The sequence below is a fragment of the Ostrea edulis genome, chromosome 6 (assembly GCF_947568905.1).
Source record: "Ostrea edulis chromosome 6, xbOstEdul1.1, whole genome shotgun sequence".
Classification (NCBI taxonomy): Eukaryota; Metazoa; Mollusca; class Bivalvia; order Ostreida; family Ostreidae; genus Ostrea; species Ostrea edulis.
The window spans coordinates 28,436,025-28,462,752 of NC_079169.1; the positions used below are offsets into that span (position 1 = coordinate 28,436,025).

At 35.6% G+C, this 26,728-nt stretch overlaps 1 protein-coding gene and 1 long non-coding RNA gene across 7 annotated transcripts in view; one reads left to right on the forward strand and one right to left on the reverse strand.

The window, feature by feature from the left end:
• LOC125647533 (uncharacterized) overlaps positions 1-26,728 on the reverse strand; it is a 143,913-nt gene that overhangs the window by 34,381 nt on the left and 82,804 nt on the right. Inside the window, exon 1 of one of the 6 annotated variants that reach the window (XM_056142301.1) lies at positions 10,756-11,278. The exons of the other annotated variants lie outside the window; for them this stretch is intronic. The gene's annotated coding sequence lies outside the window, so the exon portion shown is untranslated. Of the gene's footprint in view, positions 1-10,755; positions 11,279-26,728 lie in introns of those variants that run through there. 6 annotated transcript variants of the gene reach the window in all.
• On the forward strand, positions 125-12,701 carry LOC125647537 (uncharacterized). The gene is made up of 3 exons (XR_007359994.2): positions 125-891; positions 10,548-10,627; positions 12,275-12,701. It is a non-coding gene; the product is annotated as an uncharacterized LOC125647537 (long non-coding RNA).

The window sequence follows — 26,728 nt, forward strand, 5'->3', positions numbered from 1 at the left end:
AAGTGAAGGTATAAACTGTTGCAAAATTCCAGTGTCAGGGACCATGTTCCAAAAAAGGGAGATTAAAGCATTGGGGATGAACATGCGTGGGTTTTTTTTTTTGGGGGGGGGGGTGCAAATTTTAACAGGACCAATTATTTATTTTCAGCAGGGTTTAGGTCAGATAAAATATTCCCGGCCAGATTAATGATCTATTTTAAACAGCGGCTTATTCACCAACTTTACCAAACAGAGTTACGTGTATTTTATTTACCGTCTAAAGTAATAAGTTGAGCGGGGTATGGGGTCCTCTCCCAGAAAATGATTTAGAAATGAAGTACAAAATGATGCAATTTCAAGACACTCGTAGGGGATTTTGACATTTTGAATATCATACCACAACAATGAATTTCCAAATCCAAACACAAAGAATTAATGTAAAGTCTCTGCTTACGTGAGATTCATTTTCATATGCTCATGACAACCTTACAAGGATTAGATCATGGGCTTTGGAGCAAAGGAGGTGGGTGGGGGTAGCAACTATCAATATTTAATATTTTGGCTAATAAGTGAATGAATTTAATAAACAAAAACAAAAATTCATGAAAAAAATCATTCTTCCTGCATTTCATCATTGTTCTTGTATTTCATCATTTTTCCTGTATTTCATCATTTTTCCTGTATTTCATCATTCTTCCTGTATTTCATCATTCTACGGAGCCCCTGGTGGGCCATTTTATGTGACCTCTTACGACTTATTTGTTATTTCTTTTTTGTTACGACTTATTTGTCATTTCTTTTTTGTTACGACTTTTTTGTTACGACTTATTTATTGAATATTTTTTAAATAATGATAAAGTTTGGAAGGAACAATTTGCAATGATGGAGGACGCATCAAGCAGCGAGGATGAAGTGAGTCTGAAACTTTTATATCGTATTTAATATAAACACTTTACCTACATATAGACCTACATGTTCATGCCTGAGGGAGGAGTATACATGTGTATGTGATTCCCATATTTTGCATAACTTGAAATGAAGTCGATACATATTGAAAGATCAAAATATAATCCGGATTTTTTTTCAAATACGCATGGGTTTTTCAATTGTTTTGTACAGACGAAACTTCACTAATTAGCACACCATATTGGTTACCGGTACACGATAAGCAAGAAAGTGTAAAAATTCTTTGAGTACATGCATTTGGTGACCTGGATATCAATATCAATTGCTTTTGGTGTTTCGATATTTGTGGATAAAACGGAAATGTTCTTGAATTTTCTTTTTTTTTTTTTTCTTTAAAAATGTCACAATATCATCTAGAATTTTGCAGAAATGGCTCGATCAATTTTTTTTAAACAAATTTATGGAAGAGTTATTAAATTATAAGAAAAAGAATACAACATTCATTTAGTTGCGATTTGTTTTAGGTGCGATGAGTTTTTAAGTTAAATTGTCGACTACTTGCTGAAATCATAGATACATGTCACTACATAGTGAGTTTGGTAGGAGGGTGTGTCAATAAGCAACCAGCCGATCCCGTTTCCGATTGACCGAGACGGTCACGATTTTCATGCCTTATTTCAATATATGTTTTATATCTGGGTACAAAATTGCACGTGTACCGAGTCATTCTTTAATAAGATATTGAATGTCATACATAGCTAGTGATGCAAACACATAGACGCCCACTGGATGCCACCGACGAAGAAATGTGTAAGAAAGTTCGGGATCTGGTATACTCTAATAGGTGAATTCAGGTGGAAGAAATAGCACAGACATCGCGGTAGCGTTTCAACAATCTTACATGTTCGTTTAGGTAAGCGCAAGCTAACAGCCCGTTGGGTCCCCAAATCCCTTAGCGATGAGCAAATGGCAACCAGACCATCAATATGCAGCGCCAGTAGAAGCGTTTTAGGTCAAAAGATAATTTTCGTTTGCGTCTGGTGACTGTAGAGGAGAATTGGGTTCATTATTATGAGCCAGGGAATAAACCTCAGAGTCGTCAGTGGGTAGGGCCTGGGTCCCCGCGGCCAAAGAAGTTCAAGACACAACCATCTGCTGGCAAGGTGATGACCACAGTATTTTGGGACGCAAAAGGCGTTCTTATGTAGGACTTTTTACCCAAGAGAAGTACAATAACTGAAGTGTACTATACAAACTTGCTAGACCAGCTGAGAACCGCCATCCGTGAAAAACGCCGAGGTAAGCTCTCTAAAGGTGTTTTGCTGCAACAGGACAACGCGAAAGTCCACACTTGCAAAGTTGCAATGGATGGTGTAAGGCGAAACGGGTATAAATTAATACCACACTGTCTATTTGCCTGACCTTGCTCCTAGTGACTTCTTCCTATTCCCAAACTTGAAAAAGGATACCCATGGACGTCATTTCCAGTCTGACGAAGAAGTCGTGACGGCAGCTGAGGAGTGGGTCAATGGAAAGGACCCTGATTTTTTCAGTTCTTGACTGATGGCATTTGAACATCGTTGGACTAAGTGCATCACACTAGAGGACAATTACATCGAAATAGAAGAAATGGATCTCAACCGAAAATAAGTTAGGCTGGTTACTTATTGACTCGACGCCCTCGTATTTACTAAGAAGAAATACTACATTAGAGAAATTTGATATGGATGAAAAATGAAGGATATCTGTACACCACTATTTTGAAATCGGAAGCTTGAGAAGTTACTCTATAATGAGAGCCACGGGTACTCGATGTTTTAAATATGTATAATAAAGAAATAGCTTCATGTAAACAAACTATTCAAGATATTTTTTATTATACATTTCTATACAAGCTAAGTACTGACAAACAAGTTGATTTTACAGGGGTTTCAACAGCCTGATTAATAATCTAGTTTGCCAACACAACCTATCATTGGGTCAAATGCTGTCTGACGTGTTTCATACCCATTTTTAAGCCGTTCTAGACACATTACGGATTACTCTGTTTACCTGATCAAGAAATAGGGCTTACGGCGAGTGTGACCGGTCGACGGGGATGCTTAGTCCTCCTAGGCACCTGATCCCACCTCTGGTATATCCAGGGGCCCGTGTTTTCCCAACTGTTCATTTGTATTCCTTATAGGAGGAATGAGATTGATCACTGTTCGTTATCCTCACCTTTCATCTGAAAAGTCGAGAGCCTGTGAAAAGAGCCGTCGTTCTTTATACATTCTGATGTCATTTACTTGTCAATGGGTACCCCAACATATTTTTCACACGTTCTACTTCGGTTAAATAAACGTTACGCACAAGTAAAACGTTATTGAGGTATGTTGTGTACAAACTGCCATTAAAGCACCGGCATTATACACACACTAGAGAAGGTCTTGGAGTTACTAGTACTCAGACGTTCACAATATATAGTTTACTAGATATTCGTTATGTGCGTTATCATAACACTATCTATATATACATTATTTTTTTTAAAAAAAAAACCGTTTTCCTTTAGATTTTTAAAAAAAATGAAACTTCAGCTTATGATGCTTAATCAATGTTTCATACGTCAGTATAAGTTCAGTTAAGTTCAGTTCAGTTTATTTCTTTGTGCCATCTGGTACATCAGATATACAATTTTATACATAATGAAATATATGGTGAACAACATACACATAATCAGAGCTATAGATCAGCATACACATACATATAAGTATAAAAGATAATATTTGTAATATAGGTGATTGCGTGAGAGTTGTATGAAAATAAAAATAGAAGAAAAAAATTGTGTTAAATGAGAAAAAGAAATGGGGTGTAATTACAATTATGAATTATCATTTCTTATTTTCTCTGCTAGGAATAAAACTTTTCCTAAGTTTCGTAATTCTTTCACATTTTGTACACTAAATAATTGAATTAATTTGAAAACGCTTGGACGTCTAAAATAATACTTTTTGATATATAAATTGCGTATTTTTTGGTATTTTGGACATTTCAAAATAAAGTGAAACTCATCCTCTACGTCTTTTAAATCACACAATGTACATATTCTATTGTTCCTAAGTTCATTTTTGTACCGACCTGATTTTATATTAAGATTGTGAGAGGATAGTCTGAATCTAGTTATAGTTTTTCTATGTATTTCACTCATTGATTTAGATAAATAATACTGTAATCCAAAATTGCCTGCTATATATTGATAGTATTCCCCTCGTGATGACTTTCTAATTGCAGAAAACATTTCTTGCTTATATAAATCAAAAAATCTTTGCTCTAATATTTTTTGCGTAGGTTTATCAATAATACTTTCACTAAAAATGTATCCAAGACCTAAGCGATTTAATTCAGTTCGTATGTCATTAACCCAAGGATCATTAAATTTTCTCTGTCTTCTAAACACGATCGCAAAATACAATTACCTGAATTCTTTAATTTTATCCAATATTTAAGGATTCTTGATTTTCTAATGATATGCGGGGAAAATCTTCCTAATTCATAATACACTAAGCTATTGCACGCACTTTTCTTTACCCCTAAAACGTTTTTACAGAATAATGCATGTAATTTTTCAACATCTTTTGCTTTATGAAAACCCCAAACTTCACATCCGTAATTTAGAATACTGTTTACATATGTATCAAAAACAGAACACTTACTTTTAATGTTAAATTGGTATTTCCTTAGTTTACTGTTAAATTGCAAAAAACGCTTTCCTCCCTTGATCTGCTACATGTTTTTGTGTAATGTTAAACTTTCCATTATAATTAAATAATATTCCTAGATAATTAATTTATCAACCGCCTCAAGCTCCCTCCCATTGTAGAAAAATGTTTCATTACCTCTTATTTTACCTCCGTTTCTGAAGATCATTATTTTAGTTTTATCGACATTTAAAGTTAATTTCCATTCATTGTTATAAACGTGTAAAGTGTCGAACATAGTACGTCGTAGGGACTCAGGACTCTCAGCAAACAGAACCATATCATCAGCGTACATTAATAAAAACAAGTTTAACATATCCAATTCAACAAATGAACAGTGCTCTCTAATAAAATGCATTTCACAATCATTCACATATAAACTGTACAATATAGGTGACAATAGCTCACCCTGGAAAATCCCGATCCTATTTTCAAAGTATACCGATAGCAAACCATTGTGCTTTACACAGGATTTTAGATTTTTATATAAAGACTGTATAATTTTCAACAATTTTCCGTCAATACTTTGTCTTATCAGTTTGCACCATAGTCTAGATCTATCTATTAAATCAAAAGCTTTACGATAATCTATGAAACAACAATATAGTCTTCTTCCACGTTTTTTCAAAGTTTTATTTATTAGTGTTTGAAGAGCAAAAATAGCATCGATTGTTGAATTCCCTGCCCTGAAACCAAATTGTGCATCTGTTATAATATTGTACTTTTTATCCCAATTCAGAAGTCGTTTATTTAAAACTGATGTAAAAAGTTTCCCAAGGCAACTTACTATAGTGATTCCCCTGTAATTATTTGTGTCATCTTGGTCCCCTTTTTTATAAACTGAAACTATACAACCTTTAGACCAAGATTCAGGAAAGTAACCCGACATAAAAATAGAATTAAACGATTTTAGTAGAAATGGTATATGCGATTAAACCGGAAGTAAGACAGTCTAGCGAAATTCTTAGACACTTGGAGGTAAAAACATCTTTTTCTTCGAATGAACGGCATTGAAGCGAAACAAAACCGAACATATATTGAAAGTAAGGTATATGTGAACGATTCATCGCGTCAGGCCGTTTGAGAAACGCCCACAATAATCCAAACCCGAATTTGCCTCAAAAAGAGTGTCCTACCCTTCCTTTTTTATACATGCACATACTATATATTTACATTAACTTCCAGTGCCCGTGGTTAAAATCAAAATCATAATCAAACCCTATGAGTAGGTTCACAACTTCATCACTTACCTCGTCATGCTCTATATAATCGCCTCTAGTGCCAGTTCGGGCATTTAAATCACCTGTAATAATGACCCTTCCATTAGATTTAAAATCAACAATAGAGTCTTCTAAGCTTTGAAACAAATTGATCTCGTCACTACCTCTATCATAAAAAACACTATTTTCAGGTGGCAGGTAACAAAATGCAAAGAATGCATCCTTATTAACTAATTTTTCGTGAAATTTGAAGATCGGTAAAGTTGGCTACTAGTAACCAGCTACTAGTAACTGGCTACTTAAAAAGAGAAAAATTGGCTACTAGTAGCCAGCTACTTGAACCAGGAAAAGTTAGCTACTAGTAGCCAGCTACTAAAAGTAAGAAAAGTTTGCTACTCGTAGCCAGCTACTACAAAATATAAAAGTTATAATTACTGATAGCTCGCTACCAGATAACGGTTAATGAGTTTTAAAATTATTATCTATCAGATTTATTTCTAAAGAGGACGAGGAGTCGTATGAAATTTCATGCTCAATTATCCCCAATTACATAACGTTGCAATGCAAAATACGAACAAACTTTTTCAACTGAGTGTTTACTTTAAAAGTGATACAGATTGAATTCAGACCTTCAATCATTTTGATATACTATCCATTTTGAGATATCTGCTACTTTTACAATTTGATTCGAGTTACCCTGAAATTTCAATATAAGTGTGAATACCGTAAGAAACTTTATGTTTGACTTTATGTTTGTATTAGATATCTGACGAATTTACGACTATACATATGGCAAGAAGTGATAGATGGTGTTTTGGTACGCCACGAATTTTCAGATATCGCTCTTTGGGAAATCAGTTACTTATACATTTTGATTATCGGTACAATGAAATTTCAAGATCCGTGTGAATACCTTAAGGAACTCCGTGTTTATCTCATATATTTAACTAACTTCCAACGATACGTATGGCGAGTAGTGATATTGTGTATCGTGATATGTCATCAATTTTCAGATATCACGCTTAAGGAAGTCAGCTACATATACCTTTTGATGGCAGGTAAACTGAAATTTTAAGTTTTTCGAAAATATTTTAAGGAACTCTGAGTTTGTATTAGATATCTGACTAATTCACAATCATCAAAGTGAAGAAGAGTGATATTAGGTATCTTGACATGCCATAAATTTCCAGATATCACGCTTAAGGAAGTCAGCTACTTATACCTTTTGATTCCTGGTATCCTGAAATTTCAAGTTTTTCATAAATATCTTAAAGAACTCTGTGCTTGTATTAGATACCTGATTAGTTTACAACTATCCATGTGAAGTGGAGTGGTATTAAGTATATTGATATGCCATTAATTTTTAGATATCACGCTTAAGGAAGTCAGCTACTTATACCTTTTGATTGCAGGTAACCTGAAATTTCAAGTTTTTCATAAATATCTTAAAGAACTCCTTGTTTGTATTAGATGTCTGACTAATTTACAACTATCCATGTGAAGTGGAGTAGTATTAGGTATCTTGATATGCCATGAATTTTCAGATATCACCCTTAAGGAAGTCAGCTACTTTTACCTTTTAATTACAGATAACCCGAAATTTCAAGTTTTTCATAAATATCTCAAGGAACTCTGTGTTTGTACTAAATATATGACTAATTTACAATTATCCACGTGAAGAAGACTGATATTAGGTGTCTTGATATACCATCAGTTTTCAGATATCACCCTTAAGGAAGTTAGCTACTTATACCTTTTGATTGCAGGTAACATGAAATTTCAAGTTTTCTACCAATATTTTAAGGAACTCTGAGTTTGTATTAGATATCTGACTAATTTACAATTATCAAAGTGAAGAAGATTGATATTAGGTGTCTTCATATACCATCAATTTTTAGATATCATGATTAGGGAAGTTAGCTACTTATACCTTTTGATTGCAGGTAAACTGAAATTTCAAGTTTTATCAAATATTTTAAGGAACTCCGTGTTTGTTTTAGATATCTGATTAATTTCTCAATCCACATATGACAAGATGTGCTATTAGGCATCTTGATATGCCATCAATGTTCAGATATCGCCCTTAACAAAGTCAGCTACATATACCTTTTCATTCCTAGTAATCTAAGTTTTCCGTACATATCTTAAGGAACTCTGCGTTTGTAATAAATATATCATTCATTTACCATCTCACATATAACAAGGTGTGATATTAAGTAACTTAATATGCCATCAATTTTCAGATATCACGAGTAAGGAAGTCAGCTACTTATAGCTTTTGACTCCCGACAACCTGAAATTTCAAGTTTTTCATAAATATCTTAAGGATATCCTTGTTTGTATTAAATATCTGACTAATTTACAACTATCCATGTGACCTTATGTTACCTGGAATCAAAAGGTATAAGTAGCTGACTTCCTTAAGCGTGATATCTGAAAATTGAAGGCATATCAAGATACCTAATATAACTCCTTGTCATACACTGTATGTGCATTGGTAAATTAATCAGATATCTAAAACAAAAAACGGAAAATCCTTAAAATATTTACTAAACACTTGAAATCTCAGTTTACCTGAAATCAAAAGGTATAAGTAGCTGACTTCCTTAAGGGTGATATCTGAAAATTCATGGCATATCAAGATACCTAATACCATTCCACTTCATATGGGTAGTTGTAAATTAGTCAGATATCTAATACAAACAAGGAGTTCTTTAAGATATTTATGAAAAACTTGAAATTTCAGGTTACCTGGAATTAAAAGGTATAAGTAGCTGACTTCCTTAAGGGTGATATCTGAAAATTCATGGCATATCAAGATACCTAATATCAGATTTTGTCATATGTGCATTGGTAAATTAATCAGATATATAAAACAAAGACGGAGCTCCTTAAAATATTTTCTAAAAACTTTAATTTTCAGATTACCTGAAATCAAAAGGTATAAGTAGCTGACTTCCTTAAGCGTGATATCTAAAAATTAATGGCATATCAAGATACCTAGTACCACTCCACTTCACATGGATAGTTGTAAACTAGTCAGATATCTAATACAAGCACAGAGTTCTTTAAGATATTTATGAAAAACTTGAAATTTCAGGATACCAGGAATCAAAAGGTACAAGTAGCTGACTTCATTAAGCATGATATATGGAGATTTATGGCATATCAATATACCTAATATCACTCTTCTTCACTTTGATAATTGTAAATTAGTCAGATATCTAATACAAACAAGGAGTTCCTTAAATAATGGTAGAAAACTTGAAATTTCATGTTACCTGCAATCAAAAGGTATAAGTAGCTGACTTCCTTAAGGGTGATATCTGAAAATTGATGGCATATCAAGATACTTAATACCACTCCACTTTACATGGATAGTTGTAAATTAGTCAGATATCTAATACAAACAAGGAGATATTTGTGAAAAACTTGAAATTTCAGGTTACCTGCAATCAAAAGGTATAAGTAGCTGACTTCCTTAAGCGTGATATCTGGAAATTCATAGCATGTCAAGATACCTAATATCACTATTCTTCACTTTGATAATTGTAAATTAGTCAGATATCTAATACAAACTCAGAGTTCCTTAAGATATTTTCGAAAAACTTAAAATTTCAGTTTACCTGCCATCAAAAGGTATATGTAGCTGATTTCCTTAAGCATGATATCTGAAAATTGATGACATATCACGATACACAATATCACTACTCGCCATACTTATCGTTGGAAGTTAGTTAAATATATGAGATAAACACGGAGTTCCTTAAGGTATTCACACGGATCTTGAAATTTCATTGTACCGATAATCAAAATGTATAAGTAACTGATTTCCTAAAGAGCGATATCTGAAAATTCGTGGCGTACCAAAACACCATCTATCACTTCTTGCTATATGTATAGTCGTAAATTCGTAAGATATCTAATACAAACATAAAGTCAAACATAAAGTTTCTTACGGTATTCACACTGATGTTGAAATTTCAGGGTAACTCGAATCAAATTGTAAAAGTAGCAGATATCTCAAAATGGATGGTATATCAAATGATTGAAGGTCTGAATTCAATCTGTATCACTTTTAAAGTAAACACTCAATTAAAAAAGTTTATTCGTATTTTGCATTGCAACGTTATGTAATTGGGGATAATTGAGCATGAAATTTCATACGACTCCTCGTCCTCTTTAGAAATAAATCTGATAGATAATAATTTTAAAACTCATTAACCGTTATCTGGTAGCGAGCTATCAGTAATTATAACTTTTATATTTTGTAGAAGCTGGCTCCGAGTAGCTAACTTTTCCTGGTTCAAGTAGCTGGCTACTAGTAGCCAACTTTTCTTTTTTTAAGTAGCCAGTTACTAGTAGCTGGTTACTAGTAGCCAACTTTACCGATCTGAAATCTAAACCAAATAATACATTCTTCTGCGATACCTCCACCTGTACCTGTCTTACGTGCAAAAATGAACTTTTGATAATTTTGGAGGTCAATATCCTCATGTTCAGATATCCACAATATATAAGTTGTCATAAACGTTTCGATCCGACAGCTGTAATTAGCGTCGTCTCACCATCTTGCAATATACGACTATTTTCTTTACATCATGCAGCTACTCTAACTGCTTTTATTTACATGTAAATTAAACCTTTTATATCAATTATGGGTTGCATCAACTCTGGGTCACATCATAAAATCTATCTTTTTAAGGATGCGGATCGAATACCTCCAAGGCTAGCGTCGGAAGACAGATTTTCACAGCAAAATGATGAACACGAGATACAGCTTTGGTAACATATAACAAGTCTATTGTATCTTAAATATGTTTTAATATATTGGATTAATAATGTATAATAGAAGACATGAACATCAAACACAACGTGTGATATATATCATATTTTTTCAATAAAACACATACCTATCCTTATGAAAAGCCGACCCATCCTCATTCCCGTGTATCGGGTAGTGATAATTAAAATCTCACCTGTACAACAGATAGAACACGTGAGATAATGCGGGTCTTCGTCACCCACTCAGGTATCGGGGAATAGTTATAAGTGACTCGAGCGATTCATTCTATTCATGTTAAAAGAGGTTACAAGCAGATATGTCTTCAGACTCAAATATACAAGCACAGAGAAGGTACGTATGGAAAAAGATGAAGATCCTGGACAGTGATCAATCTCATCGTAAAATCCTAGACTCGTTCCTTACCTGTATGCTGCCTTAACGGTAAGGTTGCCATTAGGACAAATGATGCGATTGGTCATCGTTATTTTGGGGTTCTTGTTTTAAATTTATTTTTGCTTATTATTATTAAAGGAATGCCTCGCGCATCTTTCTAAATTGTTATTTTCTTAAAAAGTAGTTAATAATGAATAGAAAGAATGGCTCGGACGTCTTGTTCATATCTAATCGTCCCTTTCTTTCGTCTCATATTGTGTAAAGTTTTGATAATCTAGCTAATTACTATGATAAAGTGTAACGCATGTTTTGGGACACCCTGTATAAGCCTAATCTCGGTTGAGATTCGGCTTGGCTGAATATTTGGACTGACGCCTTCTCCGAATCTCGGCGCAATCCTTCATAATTCACGTCTGGAAATTTACTTTCAACTTCGACCGGATCTAGCCGAATCTCAACCGAGATTATGATAAGAGATTGGAAAATTTTAATAACAAATTGGTAAATTTTTTATAGCCTTTAAAAATCTAACGTTACAAGGATTGAAAGACATGATCACAAAATGAAAGCAGAAACTATATATCTCCAGAATTCAGTTTTACAGTGAAATCTAAATGTTGGACTCACGTAGTCATGTGGTACATCTTTAATGTATGTTTCACCCCGCCCTGTTGAGATATTTTATATATACTTCAATGTATATCTCACCCGCCCTGTTGAGTTATTTTGTATATACATCAATGTATGTTTCACCCCGCCCTGTTGAGTTATTTTGTATATACATTGATATATGTTTCACCCCGTCCTGTTGAGTTATTTTGTATATACATTGATATATGTTTCATCCCGCCCTGTTGAGTTATTTTGCATATACTTCAATGTATGCCTCACTCCGCCCTGTTGAGATATTTTATATATACTTTAATGTATATCTCACCCGCCCTGTTGAGATATTTTATGTCTCACCCCGCCCTGCTGAGTTATTTTGTATATACTTCAATGTATTTCTCACCCCGCCCTGTTGAATTAATTTGCATATACTTTTAGAGTATCGAGGATGAGTATCCTGCTTGTTGTCCTTACTTCTCTCTTCGCCGTATGTACTGTTGAGATATTTTATATATACTTCAATGTATATCTCACCCACCCTGTTGAGATATTTTATGTCTCACCCCGTCCTGCTGAGTTATTTTGTATATACTTCAATGTATTTTTCACCCCGCCCTGTTGAGTTAATTTGCATATACTTTTAGATTATCGAGAATGAGTATCCTGCTTGTTGTCCTTACTTCTCTCTTCGCCGTATGTACTGGTCATTTTGAGGCTGAAGAGATGGACATTCCCCGGTATCACACGGTCATCGCGGACGGAATAGAAAGGCCGATCACGTCATCCAACACTGTGAATTCGTATGACAAGCGAAAGAAAGTATTGTCCATACAGCACGACTTGAGTGCACTGTCCAAGATTCTCTCTAGGACCAATAAAAGGCCGACCTCGTACACACGGATACCAGCGTCATGTCCGGCGATGCACTACCCTTCCATGAAAGACCTGTACGCCAAGCTTAGTAAAACACAAGTACGACGCCTGCTGTTTCATTTTGGACGATGAAAGAAGGGCGATTAAAAATGAAACGGGTTCTTCTCTGTGAGCATTTTACTTCTATTAAATGATTGAAACAAATAGATATATGTTTCTTATATATCAAAATATGATTTGGAAAGACTGATGTGGTACAATATGTCACAGTTACAATTTCTTTAAAATATATCTATGCGCTGTAATTATATCGGTATTCATAATGGCGCGCATAGCCAATTGAATACAAACTAGTTTTTCAAGTATGCGAGAGTCAGTGTGAACGTTTTGTATTGTACAGGTGGTAGTTATTTCTATTTTTAGTTCAACTTTACGTTTGACTGACCAGTGGTCTGAGTTCATAATACTGCGGACCAATAGATTTTACCGAATACTAATTAATTATGCATGTTTTACTAACCCATGCACTATATACAGTTAGAAACCCCGCCAAAATCCCCACTCTAAGCCTTGTACATATGTACCAATGCGGTTATATTGTACAGTCCTTGGTAATATATCGATTCACTCGATGTAACTTAAATATATTTTTCATTTATATACTAGCGGAAAAAAGAAACTGCATTACACTGTATTTAATATATGGAAAAAAAAATAGCAATGAGCAAATTCTCTTTTTTGTTTTTGTTTTTGTATTTTTTTTATTTTTTTTGTTTTGTAATATTGTTAACAAATGTATTCATTACAACATTTCATAATCCATTAATGTTAACGTCGAACTTCAATTAACAAAGTTAATAACTTTGTGACCACCATTTGCATTCACGCATGCTTGACAACGGCACCTTATTGATGCCACTAAAGTGTTCAGAAATGCTTGAGGGATTTGTAGAGGGGTCCTTCCACGTGCTGTTATTCCACCCCACACCATAACGCTACCTCCACCGAATTGTCGACGTTGCACAACACAAGCGTCCTGGTACCGCTCCCCAACGCGACGATACACTCTACAACGGCCGTCACTGCTACCCAAATGAAATCTGGATTCATCAGTGAACAGCATTTTGGCCCAGTCCTGTATTCTGAATCGCAGATGTCGTCAGCACCACGCTAGTCTAGCGATACGATGACGTTGAAGCAATATTGGGCGCACCGCTGGACGTCTTGGTCTGATGTTGTGCTCGCGCAGACGATTACGCACAGTTCTTGGACTGATTGGTCGAAGTCCAGGAATGCTGCGAGCAGTCAAACTTGCTGTCTGGAAACGATTTCTCAGTTGCAAAAGTTTAATGTGGTTATCCTGTCGGCACGATGTCTAACGAGGATGCCCAGAATGTGGTCGATCCCGAGTGTTACCAGATTGTTGGAAACGTCTCCATAATGACCGAATGGTGTTCCGATGAACTCCAAAGTGTCTTGCTACGATATTTTGTGCCATTCCAGCTTGAAGCATCCCAACAACACGATTACGTTGGTTTTCGCTGAGTCATGGCATGACAGAAGGTAAATTTTGTCAAAACCAAAGCGCTTTCCTTAACGAATAGTGTCCAAACAAACCTTTTACACTTCTTACTCCAAACAGTATTGGCCAGTAGAACTCGTGCGTACGAACACTTCAATAAACAACATGTGTTCACTAACCCTGAAAAAGTTCATGCATCTGAGTCGTGTACTATCCGATATTGTTAAAAAACACCACCTTTATCGATTGTTTAGATTTTATAAATATAAACAATAAATATAGAAAAATTATACTAAATTCTAAAAAGCATAGTTCCTTTTTTCTGCTAGTATATATAATTTGCTGGCCGTGTCAATGTTCAAGAAGTCAGAAAAGCTATTGCATGATAAATTGATAAGTATTACAGTGAAGATAACGTGTTGACTGACACACGTGTATTCACTAGGTGTCACATCATTCTACTTCGTTTTACACGCACTATTTGGTCAAATGGTCACATTGGGTCAAATGCTGTCTGACATGTTTCATACCGATTGTTAGACCGTTCTTATCACACTGATTTTTATTACGGATAATTCCGTTTGCCTGATCAAGACATAGGGCTCACAGCGGGTGTGACCTGTCGAAGGGGGATGCTTGCTCCTCCGTGGCAACTGTTCCCACATCTGGTGTGTCCAGGGGTCCGTGTTTGCCCAACTATCTATTTTATATTGCTTATGGGATTTATGATATTGATCACTGTTCGTTATCCTCGACATGTACAGAAAAATGTTACTGTTATGAAGTTGCATCTTCTTATTAACGAACATTGTTTCACACCAATTTCCAGAACGGAATACTGAGTATTTGCACTATTTCATATTAAATCCAAGAGCCGTAGCTCAGAACAAAGTAAACGGACCAGAACAAAATTCAAACTTGATCTGGAACTTGCCCTGGTAAAGCAATGGACCAAATATGAAATTAATATCTGGAGAAAAACTAGCTGCAGAACTGTAGCTCTCCGAAAAAATTATGTTGACAGTTCGGAGAGCTACAGTTCTGCAGCTAGAGAAAAACGAAATTATGTGCGAAAAACTGTTTTGCCGAACTGACAGACAAATTGACGTAGTTCAAACCTTTAATTCCCTTTGGTTCCGCCTATTGGGTGCTGATTTACTTACTATGCCTATTCTAAAAAAAAAAAAAAAAACCAATCACGTTTCTTAAATACGTTTCCTGAGAACTCTGGACAAAGAGCGTTGGAAAAGTCAGTTAAACGAGATAAACCGGAAGTTATGTCATGCAAATCTACATGTGCCTACCGAACTGTAATTATATGGGAGTGTTACACTCTGGTATGTTACAATTTTGTCCTAGTTTTGCAAGTACAAGTAGAACATAACAATAAGGAATATTTGGGTTCAACAGTTTCGTTTAAAGTCAGCATTTCGCAACTCTTAAGGTCGTTTTAACTATCTAATTTACCAATACAGCCTGTAATTAGGTGAAATGCTGTCTGAAGTGTCCTGCCTACAACACTGTTTTGATTATCGATTACTCAGTTTGTCTTAGCAATTACGATGTAGGGCTCACAGCGGATGTGTCCAGTCAAATGGGGATGAAGCACCTGATCTAACCCCTGGTATGTCCAGGGGTCCGCATTTGTCCTATACACTCTTAATTTTGTATTTTCATAGGAGTTATGAAATTCCACATGTAAAATACACTCAAGGGCCAAGAGTACTTCTGCACTAATTTTCACTATATTATTCATTGAATAATACAATGTTTAAAACACTGATAAAATATTTCTACTGTAATCATTACCACAAACAGGATGAAGTGAAATGGCTATATGAAATGGCCCCAAATATTTTTTGTTTCATGGAAGGTGAAGATAATGAACAGTGATCAATTTCATAACTGCTATAAGCAATACAAAATAGAGAGTTAGGCAAACACAGACCCCTGGATATACCAGGGGTGGGATCAGGAGCCTAGGTGGAGTAAGCATCCCCTGTCGACCGGTCAAACCCGCCTTGATCCCTATATCTTGATCAGGTAAACGGATTTATCCGTTGTCAAAATTAGTGTTCCAAGAACGGCGTACAATCGGTATGAAACAAGTCAGACAGCATTTGACTCAATGATAGGTTGTTTTGGCAAACTAAATTGTTAAAACGAACATACAATTTTCGATAAGCTGACTTTAAACGAGACTGTTGAAACCCCTGCACCATCAACTTGTTTGTCAGTAGTCTGCCTCGATTTAAAAACTGACCATACACCGAACAAGTTGTTGTGTATCGAATCAGTTGAGAGATATAAACACCATATGCAGGTGATAATGGAATATTGCTACATAAATGTAGGAAGTTGACAATGGAGAAGCTGAAATCATCCCGTTTATCATAAAGTTGAGTTGTTAGTTTGCTATTGACATTTATGTTCAATAAAATATCTAAGTATGAAGCAGAAGTGGATGACTCTGTGTTGTCTTTTATTTCGAGTTCACTGGAATACATGTATATCGAATTGACATGAATGAAAATTATCATTGTTGATAGATAAAACGTCGTCGATATATCTAAATGTCACATTGAAGGCCACAGCAAGATATTTTTTAATCTCACGTAGAAGTTTTTGAATAAACTCGGCTTCATATGAGTATAAAAACAGGTCAGCTAACAAAGGAACACAGACTGCTGGAAGATCTGAGAATTTACATGATGCAACTCATTAACATTTGCACCTTTATGATTTAAATTTTACACGTGCATAAATTCGCCACAAGCGGTATATAATCCAGAGTTTAAGCTTTGGGTTTCCTCATTAGCTGAAATTTCCATGGGAATTTTGCGCAGTCCATATTTTTACAGATCTGGAAATACAAATGTATACGACGGACGATAATAAGTTAAATTATCTAGGTTATGATTGTATGCTATTCGGAACTTTTAAATTTCGTATGGCGATAGATGTAGCCCATATCGTCGACATTAAAAAAAGATTAGCAAATATTGTACTAAAAGCCTCTCCATTATGGAAACTTGTTTGAACTCGATGACCTACCCGGAATAGCTCGCTCTATACTAAAGACGATATCACGCGTTCAATGTCATGTACTTTAAACAGAGAGTATTCGATACATACGGTATACATGTATGTATAAATTATTTACCAATAAACTAAATTTTGATGAATTGTATTTAGTTATATACACGTGTAGTTATCATTATCAGATATCGTTATCAGAAATATGTAGACGTTTCTGAATCTAATTTTCTAAACAAGTAATTATATACATATATATAAACAAAAAGTGGTGTATAGCAAAACCTATACGAATTTTATGGACTGTGCTATTCTTTGTGTCCATTCAAGGAAATTAACGACATCTAATATGTAACTAAAATTCTTCTCATATATTGATTCTATGTTGGAATTGTCATGCAATTATTTATATAAACAATGCACACAGGATGTAAACAGATACAAATAACAAACTACACTGTAAATATACAACACAACCAGCCGTGGAACAGTTGACTTACTGCCTAAATTGAATAGTTAACCTTAACCTAAGGTGTTGAATAAACCCAGAAGGTATGTCAAAGCTTAGCTTTCTGCCCTGTAATCCAGCATAGACTGCTTAGTAACTGAATTAACAAGAGTGATACAAGTTTGAAGATTTATTAATTGTAATCAGAAACAGGATGATGGGAAGGGTTGCATGCAATTTTTCATGGGGAACTGGGGATGCTGCCAGTGTAGCAGTTTTACTACCGACGTATGGGGCAATACAGGAGACACTATGTGGACATAGGTGCCCGGATCTGAACGGATGACCATTTTCTAAGGAGGTAGATATCTCTGCGAATCTCACCTGTCTTCTGCGAGCTACCTGGTTCAAAGAGCAAGTATGGAGCAAACTGTGGACCCTCCTACAGTTGTCAAACATGCACCAGCTTGTAGCATCCTTTCCATTAGTACAGAGGTGGAAGTGATCCCAGCTATGAACTAACTGAGAGACCCACGAAATAAACTTTACCAACTTATTTTTTAAAAAATACTATTTTCTATGAATATCCATTGACCCTTGACCTATTTAAGTGGTACACATTATATACCTGCCCCTGGTTTAGTAGCAGGTGAGAGGAGATCCGGTTTTGGTGCAGAATTAGTGATCAACTATCCCAACGCACTCCCCAATCCACCACGGACATTGGAACAATGTCCTCTACAACAAATTATATTTGTTTTCTTGCACGATGAATACTTGAAATTGATAGTCTGAAAAATTCATAAACCAGGGAGTAAACGGAGAATTTCAGATTGTGAAAGCCAGGCAAATGAAATTATAGGGTCTCTGAGGGACGTTTGTGGGTTTTTTTCATCTTGGACAAGGAAAAATGTAATCTTGCTTAAAGATAATTGAGAAAAACATAGTGACAAACTGGATAGATGAGTGGCATCGTGACGGAATAACGGAATCCTGAGAACTTAATATTGTAACCACTCCTGCGGGGTAGGCGACGCAGACCCCCCCCCCCTCTCTCTCTCTCTCTCTCGTCATCCCACCCGCACCCCCGCAGTCACAAGGGGAAAGCCTCTCTCTCTAAGGAGATATCACTCCCTTGCGTACTCTGAAACAATGCTTACTGTAACCAAGATTCAAAGGAAATCACCAAATTAACACATTTCTTCATAATTATTCTCAACTTAAAGGTTAGCTGAATTTCTCGCAATTCTTGTGGGAATATCTACATTCCTGACCAGAAATTACAATCAATTCTTAAGTTGAACATTTACATCTATTAATGTTTCATCTCAAAGGTAACAAATATTAACAACAATGTACTCTCAATTCAGTCTCAGTCAGTAGTCACTTGCCAATCTTTTCAACAACTCTTATGCTGGAAAGAAAAAACTTGACTAAAATTCCTTAAAACCTATCTAAAAAACCTTCTCCCAGTCCTTCTGGAGGAAAGTTAATCCCAGAACTAAAAATTATATACCTCTAATAAATTCTTATTTATTTATAAAGATTGCGAACTATAACATTCTACAATGTTAACTCGTTCCGCGTTAGGCTTAATTGTTTATACGGTGGGATAAATAAAACCAGGTTTATTTCCTAAACACTACGAACGGGGTTACTCAATCTTAATTAATTGTGGACTATTTGATATGCATTAAATAATCTTGATTAATTGTATTACCATGGAACACTTTTTGCAGGAACGTTGTTATATTTTGACTGCGGATAACTCCGTTTACCTGATCAGGATATAGGGCTCACGGCGGGTGTGACCGGTCAACAGGGGATGCTTACTCCTCCTAGACACCTGATCCCACCTCTGGTGTGTCCAGGGGTCCGTGTTTGTCCAACTATCTATTTTGTATTGCTTGTAGGAGTTATGAGATTGATCACTGTTCGTTATCTTCACCTTGCATGCAATATCGTCAAATGAAAATAAAGGAATCAAAATGTCATTAAGAAAGTCATCTCTCTCCCCCTTTCTCTCTCTCGCTCTCTTTCTCTCTCAATGTGTACTTTCCTTCTGAATTTCGTAGACAACAATGGCAGTACTATCGAAAAAAAAAAACCCCAACGTTTTCCACTCTGGAAGCTCTGAAAGAATTGACCATAATATTTGTAGCTGATAACACTACCAGTACCCCAATTAGTAGATATCATTGTAAACAGACAATAAATGTAAATAAAGCCACTCATGATATCAGAATACTAATGAATATTCAGCGTATATACGAATGTTGTGCGCAGCTTTCTGCGCAGGATTCAGCGTCGGTGATGATCACGAAATGAAAGGTATATAAATTGTATCAAGTGTTGACGCAGATAAACATTACCTGCAAGGTGTTTGGACTTTGAATACCAACACACTGGCGCTGACTATTGGGTAAGGCAGTCTGTTTTATTTCTCCTTTTGTCATTATACCCAATCACTTCTATTCAATATTATGACATAGGAAGAAGGGAGGCATTCTAAAGATTGAATAAAACGAAAGGAACTAGGAAAATTTAATTCACTTTTAATACAATTATTGTTTAAGCATATTTATTAGATATTGGAAAATCTTACCGCCAAATTCTGGTGCTTATTTTGAGATAGAGATAATTTGGCGTAGGGGTTATCAAACGATGTGTGTCTATGGCTTCTGAAAACTTGGTCCTACCTTCTCCTTTTTGTTTTACGATTTACTATAAAAAGAGTTTTCTTTGAAATGATACAAAAGTTTCAAATTTGGCAAAAGCAGTAAATACATTTATTCACAATGTCTTTCATAGATATAGGCGTAAAATCCTCGTCAAATCAGTTTCAAATTATATTTAGACATGTATGTACAATAAAGTGTGGCATCGTTTTCTTTTCAATTTCAAAGTGGGGGAATTGACTTGTTTAAGATTAAGTTAGTAATAAAAATAATGAAACGTGCCATTTTGCCTTCACAATCAAATTTCTGATATAGGAAGAAAGTTTCCTTCCACTCTTACGCACGTGTTCATTTTTGCCTCCCTATCAAATTCAAGATCGCTTCTTTCACTTTGGTGTTTCGAATGACAATATTAATGCAAAGACAAAAGACTGAACCCTGAACGAACGGCGATGGACGGATGGATGTATATTGCTTAACGTCCTGTCTGATAATTTTTCCACTCATATGGAGACGTCACCATTGCCGGTGAAGGGCTGCAAAATTCATTTGGTGACGTCCCCATATTAGTGAAATATTCTCAAGAGGGACGTTAAACAATATAGGTGGAGTTCGCGTGTTAGCTATAGTCTAGTGTGGAAGTTTAGTTTGCGCATGTCAAGTCAACTAGTGCACGCGAACGAAGTTTAGTTTAGTTCAGAAATAACAAGAGATGTTTGTAAAACACATGGTGCAAAATTGAAAAGGGTTATACACACACACATCATTTAATTGAGAGTAGTATCATCAATTCAAAATATTGAGCAGACAATATCTTCCTATGTCAAGAGTGGATTGACCATGTGACCTAAAACTCAATAGGGGTCATCAACTCCTGAAGATGTACCAGTGTACCAAGTTTGATGTCTGTCAAGCAAAGGGTTCTCAAGATATTGAATGGACAGTATATTCCTATGTCCAATTTGACCCTTGACTTTTGACCATGTGACCTTAAAATAATTAGTAGTCATCTTCTCCTGAAGATGTACCAGTGTACCAAGTTTGATGTCTGTCAAGCAAAGGGTTCTCAAGATATTGAGCGGACAGTATATTCCTATGTACAGTTTAACCCTTGACCTTTGACCATGCGACCTCAAAATCAATAGGTGTCATCTTCTTTTGAAGATGTACCAGTGTACCAAGTTTCATGTCTGTCAAGCAAAGGGTTCTTAAGATATGGAGCAGACAGTATATTCCAATGTCCAGTTTGACCCTTGACTTTTGACCATGTGATCTGAAAATCAATAGGGGTCGTCTTCTCCAGAAGACGTACCAGTGTACCACGTTTGATGTCTGTCAAGCAAAGGGTTCTCAAGATATTGAACGGACAGTATATTCCTATGTCCAGTTTGACTCTTGACCTTTAAACATGTGACCTCAAAATAAATAGGGGTAATTTTCTCTTGAAGATGTACCAGTGTACCAAGTTTGATGTCTGTCAAGCGAAGGGTTCTCAAAATATTGAACGGACAGTATATTCCTGTCTAGTGTGACCCTTGACCTTTGACCATGTCACCTCAAAATCAATAGTGGTCGTCTTCTCCTGAAGTCGTATCAGTGTACCAAGTTTGATGTCTGTCAAGAAAAGGGTTCTCAAGATACTGAGCAGACAGTATATTCCCATGTCAAGTTTGACCCTTGACCTTTGACCATGTGACCTCAAAATCAATAGGGGTCATCTTCTCTTGAAGATGTACCAGTGTATCAAGTTTGATGTCTGTCAAGCAAAGGGTTCTCGAGATATTTAACGGACAGTATATTCCTATGTCCAGTTTGACCCTTGACCTTTGACCATGTGACCTCAAAATCGATGGGGGTCATCTTCTTCTGAAGATGTACTGGCATACCAAGTTTGATGTCTGTCAAGCAAAGGGTTCTCTAGACATTGAATGGTCAGTATATTCCTATGCCCAGTTTGACCCTTGACCTTTGACCATATGACCTCAAAATCAATAGGGGTCATCTACTCCTTAGGATGTATCAGTGTGCCAAGTTTGATGTCTTTCAAGCAAAGGGTTCTCAAGATATTGAGCGGACATTATATTCCTATGTCCAGATTAGATTGACCCTTGACCTTTTGACCTGAAAAACAATAGGGATCCTCTTCTACTCATAACCAACCCACATATGAAATATCATTATCATCAAGTGAATGGTTCTCAAGATATTGAGCGGACAACACATGGTCTACAGACCGACCGACCGACCGACAGGTGCAAAACAATATGCCCCCTCTTTTTCAAGGGGGGGGGGGGGGGGGGGGCATAAAAATATGGCTGTCTGCAACAAATCAGTTGTGGAATTGTCAATTTTGCAAAGTAGTTTTCGGTAATGGCGTTGAAGAATCACAGATGTACCAGCATAAATCTACTAGCTACTACAGCTTGTTTCTCGATAACCATGTTTTTGGGGATCGAAAATTTTCCAAAAATTATGAATCATTTGATTTAGAATAGTTTTTTAATTGCATTTATTAAGCTCGCCTTCCAAGTGGAGAACGACTGACTTAGTTGCATTTTACCATGTTCTAGGCAAGAGTAAAATGTAAAGCATGGGCCTAAATGAGTAAAATCGATTAAAATAACTGAAAACATGCACCTCTTTATGATTTCTGTCATATATTCCTCAAAATTTAATCTGCTAACGTGCTCAAACTACTTTTCACACTTTGTCCGCCATCTTTGAACTAGAGCGCTAGTGATAGAATAGTTGGTAATTTTCGACTGGACTCATTCACTCCCGGCAAACTAAAGCACGTTCGGGTGAACTATAGTTTTACTTTTGTGACTATAGTTTGCTATCGAACAACATAATACCATACAGTCAATCGAAAGTCTATACGGAAATTTTCCATCATTTCATTCTTTACATACCCCCGATCTTAGGATAGGGCCATTTACATAAGCGTGACTGCGCGTTAGTCATGACACGCCGTCACGTCAACAAGCAACGCGCCTTCGCACCGTGTTGCTTGTTGGCGTGAAGGCGCGTTGCTTGTCTGTGCGAAGGCGCGTTGTTTGTTATCGTGAGAGCGCGAAGGCGCGTTGCTTGTTGGCGTGTTGTGACTAACGGGCAATCACGCTTTTGCAAATGGCCCTATCCGGACACCATACGATCTTGTAATTATATTTATGTATAAACCTTTACCAATCTGACTCTCTAGACCTCACTGTAACGTAAGTAAGATATTTGATCAGAGGAATTCTGCAAACTCCCCGTCGAGGCCTCATTACGTCACCTACTATGTCACGCAGTACAATATACAGATTTGTATATTGCGAGTCCACGATTATCACGCGGGCAATAACACTAAAGAAGTACTTCGTAGTTATTTAAAGCTTGAAATATTGGCATTAAGAGCATTAATATAAAAGTATGGATCTTATTTTAAACATAAAATGTTCAAAAGATCATTAAAAAGAAGGGAGACTCTGTTTAAATTAAAGTGTAAAGTAATGAGCTTGATGTTTACGTTCTTGTTTGGAACTGTTTACGTTTGACATTATGTTTTTCTCGTCATTCCACAGTGACGTCACAGTATACGCGGCCTAAGTAATAGCTATCCCATAACGCCTTACTGGTAGAGTTTGGTTTGTGAGCAAACGAACTCTGGTGGAAGTTTGAGGAATTCTGTAGAATAAGCAAAGATGTATAATTGACAAAACAGTGGTGAATGTAAATATTAATGCTTAGCGAAGTCAACGTCTTCATTTCATCTTTATTATCTGTTATATATACTTTTTCTTTTAATAAATTATCTTTATTACCTCTTAATATATATATATATATTAATATATATATATATATATATAATATCTATATCTATCTATCTATCTATCTATCTATTGACCAACTCAATAAATATGATTTACTAGTAATGGGAGAACAACACTCCATCTTGACTTGGTCTATATGAAAAACCTCGTCCCTGACTGAAGCATACTGGTACCGACCGCGGAAGCTCAATGGTAGAACACTCATGAGTTAGAGTCTCTGGCCGAGTCAAACTGTAATTATAGATGATCGCTCGGCAATCATGGGTATGTCGGATTAACCCTTGAAGAGGAGGTTCAGTGTTACGGAAGGCATTGGCACGTTAACGAACACTCACTGATACGGCCTGAGAGCGTAAACATAGGTATGAATTTGTGGTAATTCACCTAAAGCTGGTGATGTCTCAATATGTGCGAAAATTTCTCGACGTACGTAAAACAAACAAACAAATATCCAGTTAACTGTTACAGTGAAATCCCCCCTTCCTCGTGTATACCGGTACCGATATATTATGTTCTCGTTGTTTTGTTGTTATTGAATACAAAGGATATTTTTGTATTGCAAACACCAAATCAGCATTCACGATTACAATAGCACTTGTAGGTTAGGATAGTGACCGTTCTTACAATATCAGTCACACTATGTAATTGTCGTACTACCTATAACACTATTGTACTTAGTACTATAGTATTCCTTACCACAATAACATTTGTAATAATTACTAAAGCAGCACTAGAATAAGATCGGTAAAGTTGGCTACTAGTAACCAGCTACTAGTAGTTTACTAGTCAGATATCTAACAGAAACACAGAGTTCCTTAAGCTATATACAAAACATTTTAAATTTCAGGATGTCTGGAATCAAAAGGTATAAGTAGCTGATTTCGTCGAACGTGATATCTGAAAATTGATTGCATATCAAGATACCTAATATCACTCCTCTCCAGGTGGACAGTATAATTAGTCTGATACCTAATACAAACACACGGTTCCTTAAAAGATATCTACAAAACATATGAAATTTCAGGTAACCAGGAATCAAAAGGTCTAAGTAGCTAACTTCCTTAAGCGTGATATCTGAAAATTGATGGCATAATACCGGTAATATACTTAATATCACTCCTTGTCATATGTGAGATGGTAAATTAATGATATATTTAATACAAACGCAGAGTTCCTTAAGATAGGTACGGAAAACTTGAAATTTCAGGCTACCTAGAATCAAATGGTATAAGTAGCTGACTTCCTTAAACGTGAAATCTGAAAATTGATGGCATATCAAAATACCTAATATCACATCTTGTTATGTGTGCATTGGTAAATTAATCAGATATCTAAAACAAACACGGAGCTCCTTAAAATATTTTCAAAAAACTTGAAATTTCAGGTTACCTGCAATCAAAATGTACAAGTAGCTGACTTCCTTAAGCACGATATCTGAAAATTGAAGGCATATCAAGATACCTAATATAACTCCTTGTCATATGTGCATTGGTAAATTAATCAGATATCTAAAACAAAAACGGAAATCCTCAAAATATTTACTAAACACTTGAAATTTCAGTTTAGCTGCAATCAAAAGGTATAAGTAGCTAACTACCTTAAACACGATATCTGAAAATTGATGGTATATCAAGACACCTAATATCAGTCTTCTTCACGTGGATAACTGTATATTAGTCATATATCTAGTACAAACACTGAGTTCCTTGAGATATTTATGAAAAACTTAATTTCAGGTTACCAGGAATCAAAGGGTATAAGTAGCTGACTTCCTTAAGCGTGATATCTGGACAATTATGGCATGTCAAGATACCTAATATCACTCTTCTTCACTTTGATAATTGTAAATTAGTCAGATATCTAATACAAACTTAGAGTGCCTTAAAATATTTGCGAAAAACTTGAAATTTCAGTTTACCTGCCATCAAAAGGTATATGCACCTGACTTCCTTAAGTGTGATATCTGAAAATTGATGACATAACACGATACCCAATATCACTACTCGCCATACGTATCGTTGTAAATAAGTGAAATATATGATATAAACACGGAGTTCCTTAAGGTATTCATACTGATCTTGAAATTTCATATTACCGATAATCAAAATGTATAAGTAACTGATTTCCTAAAGAGCGACATCTGAAAATCTGTGGCGTACCAAAACACCATCTATCACTTCTTGCCATATGTATAGTCGTAAATTCGTCAGATATCTATTCAAACATAAAGTTTCTTACGGTATTCTCACTTATGTTGAAATTTCAGGGTAACTCGAATGAAATTGTAAAAGTAGCCGATATCTCAAAATGGATGGTATATCAAATTATTGAAGGTCTGAATTCAATCCGTATCACATTTAAAGTAAACACTCAGTTGAAAAAGTTTATTCGTATTTGCGAAAAACTTGAAATTTCAGTTTACCTGCCATCGAAAGGTATATGTAGCTGACTTCTTTAAGCGTGATATCTGAAAATTGATGACATATCACGATACCCAATATATCACTACTCGCCATACGTATCGTTGTAAGTTAGTTAAATATATGATATAAACACGAAGTTCTTTATGGTATTCACACGGATCTTGAAATTTCATTGTACCGATAATCAAAATGTAACTGATTTCCTAAAGAGCGATATCTGAAAATTCGTGGCGTACCAAAACACCATCTATCACTTCTTGCCATATGTATAGTCGTAAATTCGTTAGATATCTAATACAAACA